Raw genomic sequence first — 21,472 nt, 5'->3', positions numbered from 1 at the left:
AGACAAGATGCCGAGGTTAAGAAGTGTAAATGGTGAGAGCTAATGTCCTTGTTTGGGTCTTGAGCTGGTCCTCCCAGAGACAAGGTACCGGAGCAGTGTTCAGGTAAATGATGTGTCAACAATGTTGAGACAAACACAATCCATAACTGTCTCTTACAGATGCAGCTATATGTAAAGACTCATTGCTTTGAAGTGCAACAGGAAGTACTGAAGAGTTCAGCAGCAAAATAAGGGAAACATAATTCAGCATATTGGAGAAGGCAGAACCTGATAGTGATTTTTACCAAAGTATTGTGGTGTTGAAAAGCTTGAAAATGCGATGTTGAAAGGTTTTGATGATCAACCACTGTAACTGAATGAATAATAGGAATATAGAGATATGTTTTGTAATTGTTTTTGTTATATTTTTGAAAAGAGGAAAAGCATTAATGGTCTCTGCCTTTCCTTCAGAACAGAGTGTTGCTGATGGGAAAACTGCTGCATTCTTTTTGATAGACATAATAGAAGTGCAACACCTTTATTTTCTAGGTATGCCAAATAAAGTGAAACAAAGTGCTCTGACCTCCACCGAGTATTTGAAGAGTTGCTGGTTTTCTAGTTTTGGATTTTGCATCTTGCACGGGGGAGCCTCTGTCATCCTCTTTCATACTAGGTCTTTAAACTGAGGTATTAAAATGTGATATATGGAAAATATGCATTGTGGCATCAATGCTTCAGAGCCACCTTGAAGGTCAGATTACATGGGCTCTGATGAGCCCTTCCTGAGTGCTCATTTCTGTGCTTCATTGCACAGTACACAGATTTATCTTTCTGTTTTGCCATAATACCATTTTATCATACTATTATTAGTTGAAACTAGTGTGACAGAAAGAGGGATTTATGCAGTACTTGCAGATTTGAGATTTATATTGATAAAAATGAAGACACCACCAGAAATGGCTCTATCAAATTATTCTCTATCTCCTTTGTGGCAAACACTGCTGGGTGTCTCTGTGTCTTTCTGACCTTACCACACACGTGCTGTCTATCCAGGAAAATATCCAAACCACCATGATTCAGAAATCCTTACATGCTTCAGCATTAGTGTTAGAAAATGAGAACTTTGATTAAACTTCTTTCCTTCACTGTATTCTCCTGGATTTTTCTTTCCTTCCTCTCCTCTGAACTGCAGCAGGGCAGAAGTAGAAGCTTCCTGAGGAAGTAGTGAACACAACACTACTTTGAGTGGGGACAGAGTGCAGTTGAGTAACCTCTGAAGGGCAGTTGCGTAGAGCAACACATGTAGGGCTTGGCTATAGCTGCTGGTTCAGGTACATTTCCGAAAAGGCTTGAGAGAGGTCAGAAACTCAGAAGATTTGCGTGTGTGTGTGTGTGTGTTGCAGTGGAGAGGCAAAGAATTTTCATTCATCTAAGCACAACATGAAGAAGAAGCATCTCTTTTTTCCATTGTAGAAATTCTGGGAATATGTCAAATTTTTCTCCTGGCTCCTTTCTTTTGGCTACTATTTCTTCCAATGTTTACGTAAAATGCAAAGTATTTAGCATCTGTGTCTTTTGAGTCAGTGATCTATCCTCATTTATCTTTACAGTGGTCTTGTATATTTTCTCAGAAATATTTTTCCTCTCATACTGATGGTGTCAATATGCTCCAATAGGAGAACTGTTTTATAAACCCTTGGGTGTCATCTGTTGCTGCAGCCTTCCAGACGGCTCAAAACCCTGGACATTGGCATGAGGTATTTACAGAGAAGAAATGGTTAAACTACTAAATTGAAGTCTTTCTGGCTTGGAAATAGGATTCCTAACCCAGAAAATGCTGCCAGAGTGGTTATTTGTCTCATAGAAAAATGACTAAGTTTGGGCTTATTTTGTCTTTATTTATGGACAGCAGCTATTACAATATGTGTTCTGGGGAGTTAGTTCAGGACTTCCAGAGACTACTGGTACATAACAGGGCCCTTCCAAAAGGGGTTATGTTAAGGTAGATTCTTTAGCAAAAGATGATCTCTGAAGTGCCTTGAAAGTGATGGCTCAGGCCAAGGTGGTCAAAGAAAGATGCAGGGAAAGACAAGATGATGATGAATAGATGAATATGGCTGGTGAAAGAAGCTGTTGTAGCAGGAACTGCATAAGGGTGTGGGGTTAGAAAAGCATTTGGCTAGAGCTGCAGATATTACAGTAAGGACCTTTAACTAGACTTATAACATGGGCTGAGCAGATGACACCAGCTTGAGCTTTAAACTGCAGCCTTAAAATCTCAGTGGAACGAAGAGGAGTTTGATTTCTGACAGTATAAAAACATGAACAATGCATTCCTTCCACAGTCTTTTTCATGTATAAGCCTGCTCTAGCAAATGGACTTTTACCTAAGGCATGGAAAACTCCTAGACACCTTCTTGTTTACCTCTGACAAGGACTATTTGGGGCCCTTTTCCAAAATCAGATGCTGGATTTTTCAACCACTGGCTTCCTGGTGAGTAGTGTGAGAAACAACTCCCAAGTGTGCAGTAGATTGAGAAAGTAGGTAAAATAAGCAACAAAATCTGTTTACTTCTTCAACCCTTTAAGTTCGTTGGCAGTAAAGCCCCTTTTCCCCTCCAGTGAAATAGATTTCAATAACTGTGTGAACCAGTGAAATTGTGTGGTTTTTTTTTTCTGCTTTAATGTATTTGGGAAAGGAATTTGGGTTATTCCCTTTAAAATCTGTAATGAAAATTTTAATACTACTTAGACCATTTCCTTTCTCATGTAAATCATGATACATTAGTCTCTTTCCAGTTCTTTAAAAGCTTTCTACTCATGGAAAAGCATTCTCATTCAGGTGAATTTTAATTAATATGGGAGTTAGACTTTTTCTAACATTTGCTTCAAATGATTTTCCTAAGGAGCAGAAATAATATCTGATGTTAATTTCAGTAATTTCACTAAGATTACACAGGGCTGTGGATTAATCATTACATTCATTTCATTTTCTTGACCTGTAATATTCTCTCTCTAGAAACCCTTACCAAGACTATAGGAACCATTGTAGAGACAGTCTGTTGTTTTCTTTTTCTTGAAAAGAAAAAAGGCCCACTGGGGCAGGTGGGCATCTTGGTCGTCTTCTGCCAGTGGAGCAACCAGAGAGAAACGGCCCTGGCCCTGAATTGAGGTCGCTGCTGGGAGAGGCAAAGCAGAGTGCATTGTGCTGTGTATGGATCGGGATTTGTGCAGCTGCTGGAGAACATTGTACAGCCTAAGGATACTTAGCAGTATTTACATGCAGCCTCCCCACGTGCATGACTCCTGGTTTTCTCTCTGAGGTAGCGTTGCTTCATGCTGCTACTGACCCTGTGTATTTATCTTGCAGGCATAGGTCAGTGCATCTGGAGCCAGGCTTACCTTATTGACTGGACTGTGCAGTGGCCACTTTGAACTTCCAAATCACTTTTCCTTTAGGGAGCTGCCCTGCTCCTGCTGCTCCTGGGCACAAAAATAAGCTTATAATAACTGAGCTTTCATGCTTTGTCCTGTAGATTTTTAAGATACTTGGTAAGAAGCTGCACAAATGCATCTCCTTCTGAGGCAAGGAGGAAACGACCAAGCAGTCATCATGCAAATAGAGTGGAAAAAAATACATATTCCTCATTTATCAAAATCCTTGAGGCCAACCACATGAGACTGAACTTTATTTTGTATGGCCCCTCTGGGAAGGCTGTCTCTTTTTGCTTCCTAATTTCTCTCTGGCCCTCCAGAATTTCTTCCCATTCAGCACAGGAGGACTGGGCTACTGCTGGACTCTTTCATTGGCAGGTTTCTTATATGCTGAAATGTGCTTCCAGAAAGAGGAGGGTTGTGAGGTTTTGACCCAAGTGTCAAACCCAATTCACGGTGTTTTGAGAGCTGTGTTCCTTGCTGTTGTAATCAAGAAAGCAGAGCTGTGTTCATTTAGTAGTATATTTGGTCATCTTGCCTCCAAAAATCACTGGTTTGATCCAAGTGAAACTTCTAGTCTTTTCATAGAATCATAGAATGCTTAAGGTTGGAAGGGACCTCTAGAGGTCATCTAGTCCAACCCCCCTGCACACGCAGGGTCACCTAGAGCACGTGGCACAGGACTGCATCCAAGCGGGTTTTGAAGATCTCCGGAGAAGGAGACTCCACAACCTCTCTGGGCAGCCTGTTCCAGTGCTCTGTCACCCTCGCTGTCAAGAAATTTTTCCTTAAGTTCCTGTGGAACTTTTGGTGCTTCAGTTTGTGGCCATTACCTCTAGTTCTGTCGATGGCCACCAGCGAAAAGAGGCCAGCACCATCCTCCTCACTCCCTCCCTTGAGGTACTTATAGACACTGATTTTGAAGCTGAGGATATAGCAAACTGGGCCATACCTAATCGCTATTCCTTGGAAACACAGGAACCACTATAAATTTCAGTTCTAATATTGACTTTAATAAAACATCTGTATCTAATCCCTCTGTAATGTTACTATGATGGACAGAATTGGAATAGATGACTGAAGACAGAGATATTCAGTATTTCATGGCATTCGTTTGGGATTTTTATGTAATTGAGCTCTACATATTTGGCCTAGATTCTGAAAAAGCTTTTGCTGACCCTATAAGATATGAAAGACCAATAAATTGTCTTTGCGCCAGATGTCCTATCTTTTAAGGAGCAGGCATTGCACTGAAAGAAGTAATTCTAAGGAAAGGATCTGTTAGTATTCGTCGCATTGGATAGCGACTGCCCTTGGTATGGAAGGTTTTAGTTTATTCTGTTAGTGAAGGAGAAAAAATCCACGAGAATCTTAAGATGCCTTGTAATCTCTGAGGATCTGTGAAATAGCACAGGTTCAATCCTCAGATTTTGGAACTGAATGGCTGGTGGGTTATGCTGAAGCAGCAAGATTTGAGATGGTTTGGCTGTTCTTTTTAAGCCCTCAGAGAACAGGCGCTAAAAAAGAGCCCCATGATGGAGAACAGTTTGGTTTAAAAGAAGCAGACACTTTTTACTGGGACACATTTAAACCTTAATCTCTTGTCTCCTCTCCTTTGGATCTGCTACAGGATCGTAGTGTCCATTATCCAGTAAATGTAATTAAAAAAAAAAGAGTACATAACACAGCTTTTAACTAAGTAAGGAATCTTCCTAAGACACTAAACCATCCAGGACTCACAGAAAAGTTACTAGTTTATCCACTCCAGCACTGGAAGATACTTTAGGTGGTCCTTGTTGTGTGGGTGCTGAAGAGCTATGAGGGGTGTTGCTCTGAAATCTTCCCTGCTGTAGCAAAAGTGAATAAGTGCAGTAGTCACTGAACGAAGAGTGCATCGCTTTTCATCTGAGTATGGAGGAATGTAGCAGACCTACTTATTGAGGCATTTGTGTTAACATAGTGGCAAAAATCAGAGAATGTTTATTAAGGTTTCAAATAAAGTTGTGAGCAGATGAAATCAGGGGAGACTGTTAGACTTTCATTACAGAATAGGATTATTTAGGCCGTTTGCTAGAAAAGTTTAGATCTTATATATCCTAGTAAGTTAAAAGGTCTCTGTATTTGAGACCTCAGCTGCTAGATCCTGAAGAGACAGAAGCTTCAGCCTGATGAGGCTGCTGAGACACAGAAGAACTCACAGAAGAAGTTAGCTAGAGATCTGACAGAGAATGCATGTCTTCCAGTTTTTGAAATTTTCTATTGTATAGAGTAGATATGATGGTCACGTAATAGTAAGTGGTTTTTTTTTTTTTTTTTTTTACTTTCCTAGTAAAAGACCGCCGGTACTGTTTTGACATGACAGTGCAAGGTCTCAGCCCTCACTTGCGCTGGCCTCAGCTCAGTTTACTTTTGCTTGTGTTAGCTGTGATTGCCTAGCACTCAGAGGATTGCTGCATCCTCTGGCTTTGGTTTTGCTTTTGTTTATAGCAATAACAAGCAATTATTTTACATGGCTTGAACTGTCTGTATACAAAAGGTGATACTGCAGAGTGAAAAGGCAAAGTGATGCTTGAGGTCCCAGACTATGAACAAAACCACAATGGGCAGTTACAGTGCCTTCAGGAAGACAGCCTTGCCAGCTGGGTAAAGCTAGTTTTAGCTAGGAGCAAAAACCTGAATAACTGGAAACTAAAGGAAAGAAAGATTATCTAAGGATTTTCAGAAAACATAAATGTGACTCTGAGGGGACCTCAGGACTGAGGAGGAAGACGTGTGATCATGAATGCTCAGTTCCCCCTGATGAAGACTTCAGGATGCTGACGATGATTTGTAAACCATATACTTGCTCTTCTTGAGGAAAACAGAGGTTGTCAAAAAGAGGAACACTGAAGAGGTGAATATAATACCAGAGAAAGGGATAGATAGTAATAGATGTTAACAAAAAGGTTATTTTGTATATGTGGCAATTTTAACTGCATTACACTTTTCTAAATTATTGTAGATTGTGAATGGCGGTGTTATTGTAATTTGACTAATAATAGCTGATGAATTTTGATTAGAAGGTTAAGATATTAATTAGACTAACAAAAATTCTTAGTTCTGTACATCCATAGTATATTCCATTTTGACTCCTAACAAGATTTTGAGTGTAACAATCAGATCAGTTTCACGTGGGCTCCCTTTGCTTGTTACTACTTAAACTTGCCAGAATCTTTGTAGATCACCACTTCTTTGGGTGTTTTTTCTCAGTCCTGGTTTTTAACATGCTTGGTGAGTACAGTATCCATTTAAGTGCCCGAACCACATAAATTACAGCTGGTGGTGTATAATCAACATTATTGTTTATCCCCAAATAGGAATTATTCCATAATTAAGATAATCTCAACCATAGAGCTCTGAGTTTCTAGTGTATGAAAACAGACATGAAAAAATGTGAAAACAATGTAAAGGATCTGAGTGGTAAAGGCTAGGGAATTTGCCTTGTCTTGCACCTATGAAGGGTGCTCTCAGCTACTCCCTTCATACCCAGCCGGCACCTGCACTCAAGCAGCTCCCGTGCAAGAGACAGCATCTTAGCCTGAATTGAGGACATACAAAAAACTTTGGGCTAACACAACAGCTAACACAACAATGGAAATAAAATTATGATTTTGGTCTACTTTTTCCCTTTACTGCAGCATAACCTGAGAGTAAAGGAAAAAGTAGCAACTTCACATCTGCATCAGAGGGCATGGCAGATGACTTAGCTTCTAACGAAGACAGAATGACAGGCAAGACAAGGCAAATTCCCTAGCCTTTACCACTCAGATCCTTTACATTGTTTTCACAATTTTTCATGTCTGTTTTCATACACTAGAAACTCGGAGCTCTGTGGTTGAGATGAATCTTAAAACTCTTTATATTAGAGCCTTAGATTACAATGTCAACAATTCCATGGAAAATAAAGTGAAACTGTTCCCAAAATATATTCATTTCTATCCCTCAGGTGGCCCTAATCCAGAGATATTCAATATCTAAGGAATCTCTCCTCTGATGATTCCTCTGATCCTAAAGAGAAAGGGACCAAGCAACCTGTCACTCAGAACTATTCACATTACTCTGATCCTATACTTTGTATTTTAAATCTGAGTCAGAGATCAAGCCAAAAATATACTTTATCTGGTAGTCTAGAATGTTTTCAAAGCATTAGAGAAGTACAATTTAAGTAAACAGTACAAAACAGTACAAACAGTACTGATCAAATACATATAGAGCAGGTATAGAGCAGATAAAGCACATATTAACTTGGATAAATAGTGATTTTCACAAAATAACTTCTGCAAATTTAGACAAGTCTAAATAGTATTTATCCAAGAATTCAAAATAGCTCCCAAGTTACTACAGTATTCTACCCTTTCCTGGATTAAATTAAACCTTGCACAATTGTTGATCCATTTGGTGGTACATTACCATTTACAAACAAAACATTTCATTAATATGGAGGTACTGCTGATTCTTGGGGAATGCTTACTTTGTAAGTCAAGCAGGGATAGCAGCGCTGAATTGAGTGCCCTGTGTGCAATATTGTTAACCCCTGTATCCTGAAACCCCCAGCAGACCCACACTGCTGAGAGTTTCACCACAGCAGTAGCTAACTAAATCTTGTTTATTTTACCATACACTCATCTTTGAGTCATTACTGCTTTACACAGATTTTCTCTGCTTCCCTGTTTCTGCAATGTGCATTGTTCTTTACACGGCAGAGCTTGGTACTTATTTCTGCTTCACAAATTGGCATTACCCTTATAAAATTCAAGAACACTATTAAAGCTCAGCAGCAATTAAATAGGGAGCTGAAAACAAGCAGTAACTTGTAGCTACAGAAGTAGCTGTTTGCTGAAAACTGTTGACAACACCCTCTCCAAAGAGAAGAAAAAAAAAAAAAAAAGAAAAATCTAACAATAGTTGATTGTTAATTAAGTTGAATTCAGTAGTTCATTAACTTAAGAACTGACAAAGCTTCTGAAATCAAGTTGTGACCAGTCAAATAAACCCTCACAATGGGAGAAGGGTCAGAGGAGACCAGCAAGGCCCACGTGTCCACAGAGCTCCAGGGCAGAATGAGGAAAGGGATTGACCGCAGCTGTTTGAGAGAAAGCCCAATTTATCTGAACATGAAGGACATTGGAGGTGGCGTCTGTTTTAGATAAATGGCAACAGTGCAACCACCATCTGTAGCAACCCAGTGAATCACATCTTCGTGTGTTTCCCTTCCCTCTCCCCCAGTTAATCAAAACAGTGTGCCTCCCTGAATTAGCTAGAGCAGCACGGAGTGGTGTGTGAAAGGGAGGGAAGTTGGACATGTATAATGGCTCCCTTGAGGGCGTATGGAGGAACAGGATCTCTGTGATGGTGAGCCAAAGACCTTTAACCCTAAGGTTAAACACAGCTTATATAGTTTCTGATCCTGGAGCAGACCCTGCCCCGCCTGGGCAGCATGCGGAGCCCATCAACCCAGCCAGCCAAACAGGCAGGAGATCACGCACCAACTGCGTGCGAGGCCACCCAATGACCTGCCTGGTCACGCACTGGCTGTGTGGCTGCAGCTACCAACTCTCCTGCTCAGCTCCCCCATCTGAGTAGGAGACACTGCCCATCAACAGCTCCAGGCTTACTGCAACATATCCCTCTTTTTTGTTTTTTGCCATTATGGTTCCAGTGAGGATAATGAAGAAAGGGAGGATGAGGCCGCCGCTAGTGCCAGTCAGACCCATCGCACAGGAATCCACTGCGGGCCTTGATCCACAGATCACAAGAGAGACACTAGCATACCCTCGCCCCATGTTATCAGTGGTACTGCTTTTTCCACCAGCCTGTACCCGGGTCCTGCACCTCCACCATGATTTTATGAAGTTGGGTTGGTTCTTTTCCACCAAAATGCCACAGCACTGGCAGGGCCTCATCCGCTTTCCCTATCCTCATGGTAACCTATTTGCCATAGCAGAATTTGTACTTCCACCAACTAACCCCCTTCACGGAAGCAGTAGAAACCACTAAGAAACTCCATTATAAGTAGGTCATCAGTCAGTTTGGAGATATGTGTTGTTCCCACAGTCAACAGTTGGTGGTTTCCAACAGCAGATGGTTTATGGATGGAAGAAAAATTCTCTTTTTTTTGTTGAATGCATTTCTTCTTCCTCAATTCTTCTAAAAGGCGTCTTCATCAATTCTTGCTGTTTCTCCAGCTGTTTCAGGTTATGAGGTTTAAGTGGTGATCCTGGTAGTGGCTGGCAAAAGATGTCATTCACAGGGGAAGCCCTGAACCTGTATTTAGGATGGCTGCATAACAGAGGTATCAGTATAAACACTTCATATTCACAGGTTGTGATTTCTGCTATGGAGAGGATCTCATGCTTAGCTTCCGGATGGCAGGTATACATCACTGTGCTTGATCCGGGTAGGTTTTTTCTGAAGCTACACGGTGTGCCATTTCCCATTTCTACAGGATAGTATGGAGACATTTGCTCTTCTGTATTTTTGTAGGTATCTCTTTTGCACTCGCTTTTGGATTTTCCTTTTCTCCTTGATCTGGTTCTGACAGTGGGTTATCATCATTTTCCCAAGATAGTATTCTTGCTTATTTCCTGACCAGTTTCTTTCTCTTCTTAAAAAGGCCTTCCAGCAATTCTCCTGAAGTAGGGCCGTTGTAGTCCTCCTCTTCTTCCTCATTGCCACTGGACATGAGCGGAAGGATATCCCCAGTGGTCATGACGATGTAGTTACACAGAACCCCACTCGCGGGCAGGCTGAGCTCGGTGCCGGGCCCGGCCGCCCTGCAGGGGGCGCTGCGGCTCGGCCCGCCGATCGTCCACAACAGGATCCTGCCAAGAAACGCGGCCGCTACGGGCACCGGCCCGCGCCGCCGCCGCCACCGCGTCCTGGCGCCCGAGAGTCGCGCCGAGCTGAGCGAGCCGAGGCGACCGCGGAGCCGCCCCCACCGGCCCCTGCCGCCGGCCACGTCTGCCTTGTCCCATAGTGTCACCCCGACCTTAACCCACTTTGGCAGGCCATAAACTGTATGAGTATTTAGATGCAGTTCTTGCTCACGCGCCCATATCAAGCTCTGTTTCAAATCAGCCGCCTCTCCTGCATTCTTCTGCTCCTGTTCCCCATCGTTCTCGACTGCTCACCTCCATCTTGCAGGAGGCGCTTGTGTCCGCGCGGCTTCCTTTCAGCCTTCGTTCAGTTGAGCTATGCCCCGCTGCGACAAGCACGTCTGTCACCTATCTCTGTCCCTGTTCGGGCGCTATTTGCTGTACCTGGTGAAGGAGCAGACTGTTCCTTTGTTAGCTATGAACCTGTAGTTCCCAGCCGCTTACCTCTTTCCTTTCAAGAGGCTTTTCGTGCATGTACATGCTTTCTTTCAGCTGACTTTTATGCTTCCTTTCAGTGTGTATCCTGGAGCTCAGCTGGGCGGTGCAACCGGAGAGACAGCTAGTCTCGAGCCCCACATTGGGTGCCATTTGCAGGCATATGAGGAGTGGGGTCTCTGCGGTGCTGAGCCAAAAACCTTTATTTAGGGTTAAACACAACTTACACAGTTTCTGATCCCAGAGCAGTCCCCGCCCTGCCTGGGCAGCACGCAGAGCCCAGCAACCCAATCAGCGAGATGATCATGCGCCTATCATGTGCGCGAGGCTGCCCAATGAGCTGCTTGGTTACGTGCTGGCTGTGTGTCTGCAGCTCCAGCCTCTCCTGCTCAGCCCCCCATCTGCTGAGAAGACACTGCCCGTCACCAGCCTCAGGCTGACTCCAACATCCCTGCAATATATATATAAACAACTAAGGAAGAAACTTTGTAGAGAGGAATGGGCTAGAGCTGGTTTAAGGCTGCATGTTCCTTCCAGCAACTGGGGATGCCCAGCGTGGTGATAGTGAGCGTATTATAAAGGCCAGTACTGAAAGACACGTTTGTATTGTGCCTCAACTGTATATTGCAATTCCTATATTCTGCTAAGTGTTGCGATTTCAGTGTATTGCTAAATCAAAATCCCATACAAATCCTTAAATAAATAAATCTGATATTAAACATTAAATCCCCCATATGTGGAATATCTAAGAGTCCATCGGACTGTATGGGGCTCAGACACAAGTGTTCATGATGATATAATCACGGAAATCCCTCCTTCCCATTGGTGGGCCATGTAATTTCTTGTTACCCCTCCAGTACTAGCTGCATCAATACTAACCTTTGAACTCAATCTGTAGTCTGTTAACACAGCAATTAGTTTAAGCCCCAAGAAAAGCAGGTGAAAAATGGTAATTATTTGCAAGAAGAATTACTCTGTATGAGCTGCACACGAACAGTGCTGCCTGCAATGGCTTTGCTCCTTCCTTGCCTGTTTGTTTTTCTTTGGAATATGGATGACCCGAATAAATCTCTATTCCATCAGATTCCACAAAAGAGAACCCAAAGCTCTGATTGGAGTCACACATCCCAAATAACCTAGAATGGTTAAATTCAGCTTGTAACTGCAAACCATAAATCAAAGTCAGAAGCAGCACAAAAATATACCCACTGTAATTACAAACCAGATTAATACTTCTGTATTGGATATACCCTCCTTTCCCCACCTGACTTCAAATACTGTTGCCTGTCCAAACCTGATGTCCAGATACAGAGTTTTCCCCTGCACTTTCTAATTTAATCAAAAGGCTTCCTCTCATCTGGCTCTGGGGGAAAAACAAAAACAAAACAAAGAAAACAAACACCACACACAACATTTCCTACCTGGTCCCAGCACTCACCTTGCTAGCACTGCACTGGATGGGGCTCAGTGGCTGCAGCCTGCAGGGAAGATTAAGAGGAGGAAGTCCTTGGGAGCTGGCCAGCAAGTTCTTCATGTTCCCCACCCTGGAAGAAAAAGCATCCATTTAGTTCCTTCCAAAACAATTATCATTTGTTAAATGGAATTTTTTAAAAATTAATTATAACTAATGGACCTAACAAAAACATCTCTCTACACACATAGGCACACCTAAGCACACATACGGTGTAACTAGAGTGCATGTGGACCACCAGTAGGTACTAGGCCTTGCCTAACCCCCATGCCAGGCCTCAACTACGACCCCCAAGACCTCAGCCCACAGGCCCAGGAGCGCTGGTCAAGCTCCTGCTTGGCCTCCACCCTGGTCTGGACCATGCTGTGGGTGTGCCCATCTCCAGGAGAGGCCACCATGAAGCTGTTGTGCTGTTTGAGTTACCACCTTGGGCGGTTTCGGCAAGAAAAGTAGTTACAACAGACAGAGACATGGGTCTTGTGTGCGTCATTTCCCACCAGAAGCCATGGCTGCAGCAGCATCTCCTGTACAAACCTGTACTGCCCAGACTCCAGCCTGCAGCTCCATCCCTCTTTTAGTGCTGGTAATAATGCTTAGTGCCACGGGTAGAATATTAGGTACCGTTTTTTTTTCCCATGGAGAAGAGACCCCCACCTTTGATGGGAAATTGTTCTTCCTTAATTTATAGCTTGCCTTCTTTCTTATGTCCCTTTCTTATGTACCTCAGCTGAAGACCAGCTCAGCTGACTAAGTCTGCCTGTCTTGCACCAGTTGGGAAAGTCTCTCCCCAGGATATTCTCTAAAGGTAAGGGGAGTCTGGAATATTCTGTAAAGCTTTTTGTGATACTTCTGCTTTCAAATATTTCTCTTTTTTCTCCCTTTCCTATAGCTAAGGAAAGGCTAAAAAGGATTTTAATGTGAGTAGTAACCATGGGACTGGGCAAGCCATCACATCTTTTCTTTAAATTTGAAACTGTGCCTTCCTTTTTTATGTCATTTAATGGCCTTTCTCCACCCATTTATAGCAGTGATTCTCAGAGCCTTAGGCAAAGCTTCCAGAGAGCAGTAGGCACATGTCCAAATTTCATGAGGGAAGGAGCTTTTAAAGTAGAGGCAAAGCAGAACCACCTCTTTGTGGGAGAACAAATTAAGAAATTAACTTGAAAACACCAATAACCCAAATGCTAATTTGGGCTTGCAAACAGGAGTCATTTATTTCTTCAGTCGTTCTTTTGGGACTCCTGCAGACAGAAAAACAGGTAACACAAACTCCAAATACCAGATACAAAAAAAAAAAAAAAAAAAAGTAGGCAAAGCCTAGTTCTGTGTTCTTTTGTGCCTCAGGCAATCATTTACTCCACTGCAGAACTGGTCACTGCGTACTTTGCCAGAGCATTATTTTGCTATGACATAATCAGAGCAATGAGGTAGAGATTCCAATGAGCACACATCTGCAATCCAGGTGTTTAATTAGCAGCAGATTCAAAGGTTTCCCCCTAGTTACAAAACAAAGATTTCACTGCCATTTTAGACCATAAAGTTAAAAATATAATTAAATCAGCTACAGCCCAGTAGGAGTAAAAAAATGATTAGAAAATACAAAATCCTCTAGACCTCTGAAAACTTACACATTTCTAGGTTTTATTTTTAGAGAACTATTATAAATATCATAGATTGCTTGGAAGGATTTCATCTGTTACATATTCATTAACTTGTATGTAGGTTTTTCTTTTCCTACTCCTAATCAAAAAGCAGAAGTACACATTTCTGGTAGTAGCTTTCAGATTTGCCTCTGATTTAGCGACATCAACTACTAGCCAAAGCATGAATTATTCTTCAGCCTGAATATGGAATAAATTTGCAATTGTAAGTTCTTTTAAACATGTAGGGTGAATTACATACCTAAGCAGCAAGCATAACCCTGCTCAGATATTTCATCCCCCTACACATGACACGCATATCCCTGTCTAATTTGATATCTAATACCATCCAGGTGTTGAAATACAGTGAAGCCAGTACAGAGAGCTCTGCTTCTTCAGAACATACAGTTCTCCTGTAACTGTTTCCCTGCGAGTTAAGGCCAAAATGAGATCCCTGACGCCGAACTGGCTGAATAGAAACATTATGAATTCTCAGAGGTGGCCTAAGCGGCCACAAAATAACAATGAGAATCAGAATTTTTCACTTTGCTTTCTAACTTCCAAACATTAATAAGGACAGTCCAGCAAGGTCATTTTGTAGAAAGCAGAAAGGGGAAGGGGGACGACAAAAATCAATCGAGGAAGAATTATCCACCTGTTATTGTGACTATTACTATCCTGTTTTCAATTTAAGAGTCAAAGGCAGATAAATACTGCATTTGTCATAAAATTAATCCCTCTACTGGCAAACTAAAATAAGTGCAGGAACTAAAGCAGCTCTTGTACCAAGAAATTTATGAGATATTGAAAACCTGCAAAAACCATCAGGCAGCAAGCAGAATAATCTCCCACTTTTGGATACCGCATTTCAACAGCACAGACAGTAATGGCAGTGGGGAAATATTCCGAGAATGATTCTTTCCTGCACAGCAGAAATGACTGAAGGTCTTGAAGTAACATACCAAAGACTTTTCTTCTCAATTACTACACACACAAGGTTGTGCAAGGTAGTTTTCCACTCTGCAATATAAGCAATTTCAAAGCCAAAAAGGAGGTAATTCTGTGGAATTGCCATAACCATCCATGTGTGTTAAAGGATATAATGGGTTTTATAACAGGAAGAGAGTACAGCACCGCAGAATCACAGGTCACCCTATACAGGGCTGCTACAAAAGGAATCAAAGAAATACAGTACTTGATAAATTTTCACTTCAAAACAGGAATGGAACCACATGACCTTTTTAGTATCATTTTTACCTGCCAATAAGAGACTGTCCCATGACTTGCTGAGGTAACAGCCAGTGGAGGTGCTGAGAACAAGCTTTCTCACCTCAGGACAAGAACATTCAGACATGGCCCTGCACATACACGCATGGATGTTTTACCTTACCTCCACTTAAAGCAGCAGTTCAGAAAACTCCTCCGTAGTAAAACCACCATCACTAGGCTCTGGAAAAAGAAATTCCTCCTGGAGCTTCACCTATTGCCACATCAGCTAGGAGAGGGTTAGAGACCCAACACACCTGACTCCAATACCCCAGCCATGTGTAGTGTCTGCTAGCAGAATCTTTCCTTCTAACTGGCACCACTTTCCTTCAGCATTGCTAAGGAGTGAAAGCAGCACTAACCCAATTTTTCAAAATTGCTAGTCCAGACCAAAAACAAACAAACTTTTCCCCACCCCCTTCCAAAAAAAGGCAAGGGGTAGGTTCAGATTCCAAAACTGTTACACTGATTTACTTTCTAAAATAGAAACCTATCACAGATACACTCACTCATGGGCTGTGTTTGTTGGCCTCGTCTCTGGGCCAGAAGCAAAAAGCAATATTTGCTGGTGAGAAACAGCATCACCAGCTCTCTGCCTCAGTGAGTTTCACACAAACATAGCACAGGCAAGGGAAACTCCTGCTTTGGACTTCCATTCAGGCTGAGTTTTAGGCTCACAGGGCATAAAATCTGGAACACAGCGAGTGCCACAGTGCAAGTGCCAGCTCAGTATTCACAGCAGGCAGAACTGAAGCACTAAAATGAGTGTTTAAGGTAACTAGGGATCCTTCTGTGTGGCCACAAATCATTTTAAGACTTGTCAAGTTCAGGCCAGTCTAAGCAGTCATGTAGGCATTATCATTGACACGTTTTGTGAATAGCATGCATAAAAGGTTGTAAGGTTGTCTACATGCAACAAACATCTTTTCACTCACAGTCTTTTTTTTTTCCCCCTAGAAATTACAAAATTATACAGCAGTGTTACAACCAGGGATGATTTCCTATGCAGTTAGTCATTCTGGATCTGTGCGCTACTAATTTCAACACTCTTTTGAAAAGATTGGGCCAAGGAAGTTTGTAGTAAGAGTCAAACTGAAAGTCTGTTTTAGTCCTATGGCTAGAATCCAATTCTGCAGTAGCCACAGTACTCTGTTTTCTCTAAGTAAGGCCTGGTCTTGGATGCATTACAAGAAATGATCAATCTGAGTCATCAAATCCAAGCAATTACTGCTCTAATTTCATTTTCACGAAAAGAAACAATTCTATGCCAATAACAGAAAAGATCAGTAAGAGAATCCATCATATAACAGTTCATTTTTTGATGTATAACATTATTTGCAAGATGTTATAATCTACAGGGAAAGTGTGTTGTCATGTTATTAGCTTTAAATAGTAAGCTTTAACATCTATTTTCTGCAACTCACGCACATGCAAAATGCACGTATCCTTCACTGACAAATATCCAACCTTATGTTTAAGGTGAGAAACAACCCACACAGATGCCACCTTTGCTCCAAACAATTAGCAGAGGCTTGGAAGAGATGCAGTAGTTAGCATTTATAGCTCATTCATCCCAACAAAAGCGTAAACACATACATGGCTATCATATAAAAATTAATGTTGGTTAAGTCTGTACTATTTGAATTATAGAAAAATAAATTTGGATTGTCCAAAGGATTATATCCGTTGATTCTCTTTTACTTACATTGGCCATGGAGTCTTATAAAAGGCAAAAATTACATTACAGAAATAAAACTTGCTGGAAAATGCCACAAAATAATGATAACGTGGTATTATATTTTATCTACCCCTAACGTTGCCCTACAATTATTTTCTAAAGACATTTATGGTTAGGGAAAGTGCTTGGTTTTAAAGTAAGTGGTCTTAAATCTGCAGCCTGAGCTATAAATTGGCCAAATTGAAAAAAAGCAATTTTGCCTCCAGAGAATGTGCGTAATAAATTCTATAGAGGGTTTGGGAATTCAGGTCTCAGGTAGCAGCAACTCACTCTGAGAGCCCAAAAATCCCAATTCCTATAGTGGCCCATGAGTCTGGCTGTACACTCAAGATCATATGTAGCTTTCAAATTGCATAGGAACCTTAAAACTCATCACAAACTGTTTGTACAGGAGTTCAGGGCAAGATCTTTGTAGTAACAATGGAAAAGTTGAACTCTTTTATTCAATTCAGACATTGGCTCAGTATCAAAGCATCAATCAGTAATACCAGCAAGCACAAAGCATTCACAGCTGGGACTAGTTTCTGTCCTGTCACCTTCTCCTTATTTCTGTCCCATCTCTCTGCATGGTCCTTGCTTTAGTAACCTCCACAACCTCCTTCACAGAGACTTCACTTTAATTCCTCCATTCCAGCTGCCAAACTGTCAACGTTTATGTCAACATTAAATGATGAGCAGCTCTCACTGTTACTCAACTATCATCAGGAGACATCCGAAAGGGACCCACAGTATTCAGTTCTCTATGCCGATATAAATTTTTCCTCACTTCTACTTATATGAGTGAAGGCACCAAGATCTTAATAGGACAAGCATTGGCCTCCTTATTGTTCAACCTAGGCACTGGTACCACCACTGCTGCAATGTAGGTGTAACCAACTCCATCCATCTGCAACAAGAGCATACATTAATCTGCCAGTTACATGGCAAAGTAGCTTGAAAAGCTTGACAATCACTGATCCTACAGCTCCACCAAAGAAGCAGCATTTGAATAACTACTACTAGAGCCATGTGGTGTATTCATTTTGCAGGCTACTTAAGCCTCTTCAAGCACTCTTACCTCTCCTCCTATACCCCTGCCCAATGCTAAGAAAAGTAAAGTCAACTTTAATGAAGGGTCACTTTGTTGGGACATCAATACTTTCAAGTTAATATTAAGCATAGATACCAGGGTGGCTAACTTTTAAAAACAAAAAGGAAACTGCTTGCACATAGAACAAATCTTAATGGGACCACATTCTGCTGCCTAGGCACATCCTGAGTAGTACTTTAATCTGAAAACAATCCTGCTGATTATCCTGATCTTCTTTAAGGTGAATACTTATTGGATAGAAAACTGCTTGGGAAAAAACAAAGATTGTAGCATCTACCCTACAGCTCCAAATTCACTATGTTGAGAAGAAAACACAATAGAAATTAGCATACATCAGGACCTACTGATGAGTTTTCTAACAAGAAATGCAGCCTTAGAAATAGCATGGAGAAGGCATTGCCAGTTTATGAAGAACAAGCGCCGACCGAAAAGGAGAAACTGATATTCTCAATGATAAAGCAAAATGTGTTGAGATTCTGTTCAATTTTATGTTTCACAGAAAAAAAAATAACCGTGAAACTGCAAAATGAAGTACAAGTGAGGGGAGAACAGCCACATCTCACTTCATGAAACAAAACCAATTACAATTTTGCTGATTTTCACAGAAATAGGCTTTGAAATTTGATTGAACTTCTGTACAACTGTACACGCCAGAAACCAAGCACTTGACTATGCATGATGAGGAATTTATTGCTTAGTATCTTGCAGGATTTGCATCTACTAGGAAGGCAGGTCTGCTGGGCTCACTTGCATCTTATTTTAGAGAGAAAATAAATTTGCCTGCACTCTAATAACACTCTCCCAAAATCTTGGGCAAATACCCCAGAAAGCTCCATATTCCATGGAGAATCTTCTGAATTTATCAAAATTTGCATTTCTGCACCCATTTGATCAGTGAAAAAAGGTAAATATAGAAGATAGAGGAGTTCACATCCAGAATCAAGAGAAGAATTTCACAGCATTAAGGTTTCTCTGTGAAGCAGATCTCAGCTACTAGATCAAGGCAGCAAGGTTTTAAACATCTTCAGCAGAGACATTCACACAACAAAAGATCTAAAGCTTTTTTGCCCCATCTTGCCTTTCTAGTCTAGCAATGCGGGGAAGGAAAATGTGCAAGTTATTAATCATTTTTTACAAATCTTTCCATAATTCTTGCGGCAGCTAGGGCAGTGATTCTTTCATCTCAGCTAGAAGCTAGGAAGTATCCTATTAAGATAATACTGATGCAGCTTATTATTTATAAGTGACATCAATTCAATCTCTGTTTCATTTCTAGAAAAGAGTTAATCAAATAAATCTGTTTTTCTCATGACGAAGGGATGCACCGTGGAGAGCTGACATGTATTAGACCACAGTTGAAAATAAATTAATGTTAAAAAAAATCTATAAGACAAGAAACCTGCGTTTCTTTTATATTAACAGCTCAGGTACAAGAATGCGATATCAAGGGAAAAATTGTACATAACAAATCTGCACATCTGCCCTCTGAAGTCTTTGTCATTTTTCTCATAGTTCTCAAAATTATACAACAGTTCCCAACAGATCTGGAACCACGCAGTAGAGAAAGCATGTAAATACCAAAATATAAATGACTGTAATAATAAGTAATGCCTATGTTATTCCTATTAGCATGCTATTAATGACGGATCCCTTCAAAAAGAACTTCTAAAAAACAAACGTCACCAGCACGAACAGCACAGGAGCAGTCACTATTCGGTGGCACGACCTCACCTAGCTGTGAACTCCACTAGTGAGCTTCACCACTTTGACAGAACGAATACGACTTCTATTAAGTGGCACAACCTAACCTAGCTATGCACACCACTAGAGAGCTCCACCACTTTAATTGTCAAATCCCATCCTCGTCGGCAATTAAGTGCCACATGGGCTCGGGATTCAGCAAGCCACAGAAAAAAAAGTAGACTTAAAAACAATGATGCCTTTAATTAACACAACAAGCACATGAGGTTTTTTTTCCTGACGAAATGCCAGAGTTGCACATTAGTGCTAGCACGGAGCTGGAGGAAGCGTAGAGCCCCATTTGGAGTGAGGCTACAAAGGGCATGCCAAGGGAGTGTGACGCTGTGCCAAGACTCATGCTTCGCGCTGATTTTGAATATAATCCCTGGCTCATTCCTTAGGACTGAAGTAGCAACAACACGATTTACGCCAGGTATTCCCTTCATTAAGGTGAGGGGTGTTGATTCCGGTGTCAGGCCTCTGTTGTAGAGCACTTTTACTGTCTCATGTAGATTATCTACACACTTAGAATATTTTCCACCTCCCACACAGTCTTTCTCTTGTGCACAGTCTTTCTCCACACTAGCGGAGCAGCTCGCTTTCCACCTGCCCTGGGCGCGCATCGTTGCCTGGCTGCTTCCTCTCCTGTAGGAGCCTCCTCATCTGAGTCCCAAATGTCTGCACGGCAGGTTTCCAGATCCCAGTCGAGGTCAGTAATTACAGCTCGCACACTATTCCCTTTTTTTTTCCCTTTCTCCCTTTCTCACAACTCGTACTGCAATGAAAAAAAAACAAAGAAACCTCATGTGCTTGTGTCTACGTAGTGTTAATTAAAGGCATCATTGTTATTAAGTCTATTTTTTTTCTGTGGCTTGTTGAATCCCGAGCCCATGTGGCACATAATTGCCGACGAGGATGGGATTCGGCAATGAAAGTGGTGGAGCTCCCTAGTGGTGTGCATAGCTAGGTGAGGTCGTACCACTCAATAGAAGTTGTATTCGTTCTGTCAAAGCGGTGAAGCTCATTGTGAAAATGTTGCAGTTTGAAAGCCGTAGTGGGAATGGTGGCGGCAACTCTGGCATTTCGTCAGGAAAAAAACCTCATGTGCTTGTATCTACGTTGTGATAATTAAAGGCATCATTGTTATTAAGTCCATTTTTTTTCCTTTGTATTGCTGAATTCGGAGTCCTATTCAGTCAATTTTCCCTCCAGCAGAAGAAACAACTGTCTCATTTCTATCACGGGGCCCTTTCTTCTTTCCAGTTTTTTAACAGCTTTGCTCTCAGACCACCTCAGCACAGCAGAGACCTGGTAAAAATATCCTGGCTGGCAGGACTGTTGCAGAGGCCATCAGTTCAAATGCAAATGTGTCAGAAAATCAATGGGTTGGGTCAGGTACAGTTCCTGACTCGTGACTGAGGTTTGGGAAGTCCCTGTCGCAGGGAACTGAGATAGAGCTCTTTCCATTGCTGATTTGTATTTAAATACTGCTGGAACAGGTGCTAGAGAAACACATAGCATGAGGGTGGCACTCTGGGAGACGTGTCTGCCACTTCGCCTGTTCTTGTCTGTTTGATAAACTGCTGCCCCCCCTCTTCCAGCTTTGGCCACAGAGGAGACCTTTGTGCACCTGTAAGGGTCTTGTCCTTGCCAAGGATGAGCTGAAGTTCTACAGCATTTAAATTGTAACAGATTTCTGACAGTAGCACACCAATTTTGAGAATATTCTTTACCTTTATTTTGCAATGATGTGACATTCACAGA

The 21,472-nt window shown here is 41.7% G+C and overlaps 1 pseudogene; it reads right to left on the bottom strand.

The window, feature by feature from the left end:
• Window positions 1–9,352: 9,352 nt before the first annotated feature.
• On the bottom strand, window positions 9,353–10,427 carry LOC148596052 (endoplasmic reticulum lectin 1 pseudogene; annotated as a pseudogene).
• Between the last annotated feature and the right edge of the window lie 11,045 nt (window positions 10,428–21,472).

Source organism: Tinamus guttatus, unplaced genomic scaffold (assembly GCF_059628265.1).
Source record: "Tinamus guttatus ecotype Peru unplaced genomic scaffold, ASM5962826v1 Tinamus_guttatus_pri_ptg000033l, whole genome shotgun sequence".
Classification (NCBI taxonomy): Eukaryota; Metazoa; Chordata; class Aves; order Tinamiformes; family Tinamidae; genus Tinamus; species Tinamus guttatus.
The sequence above is the reverse complement of the archived record's forward strand: the minus strand, read 5'-3'. Positions and strand labels throughout refer to the sequence as shown.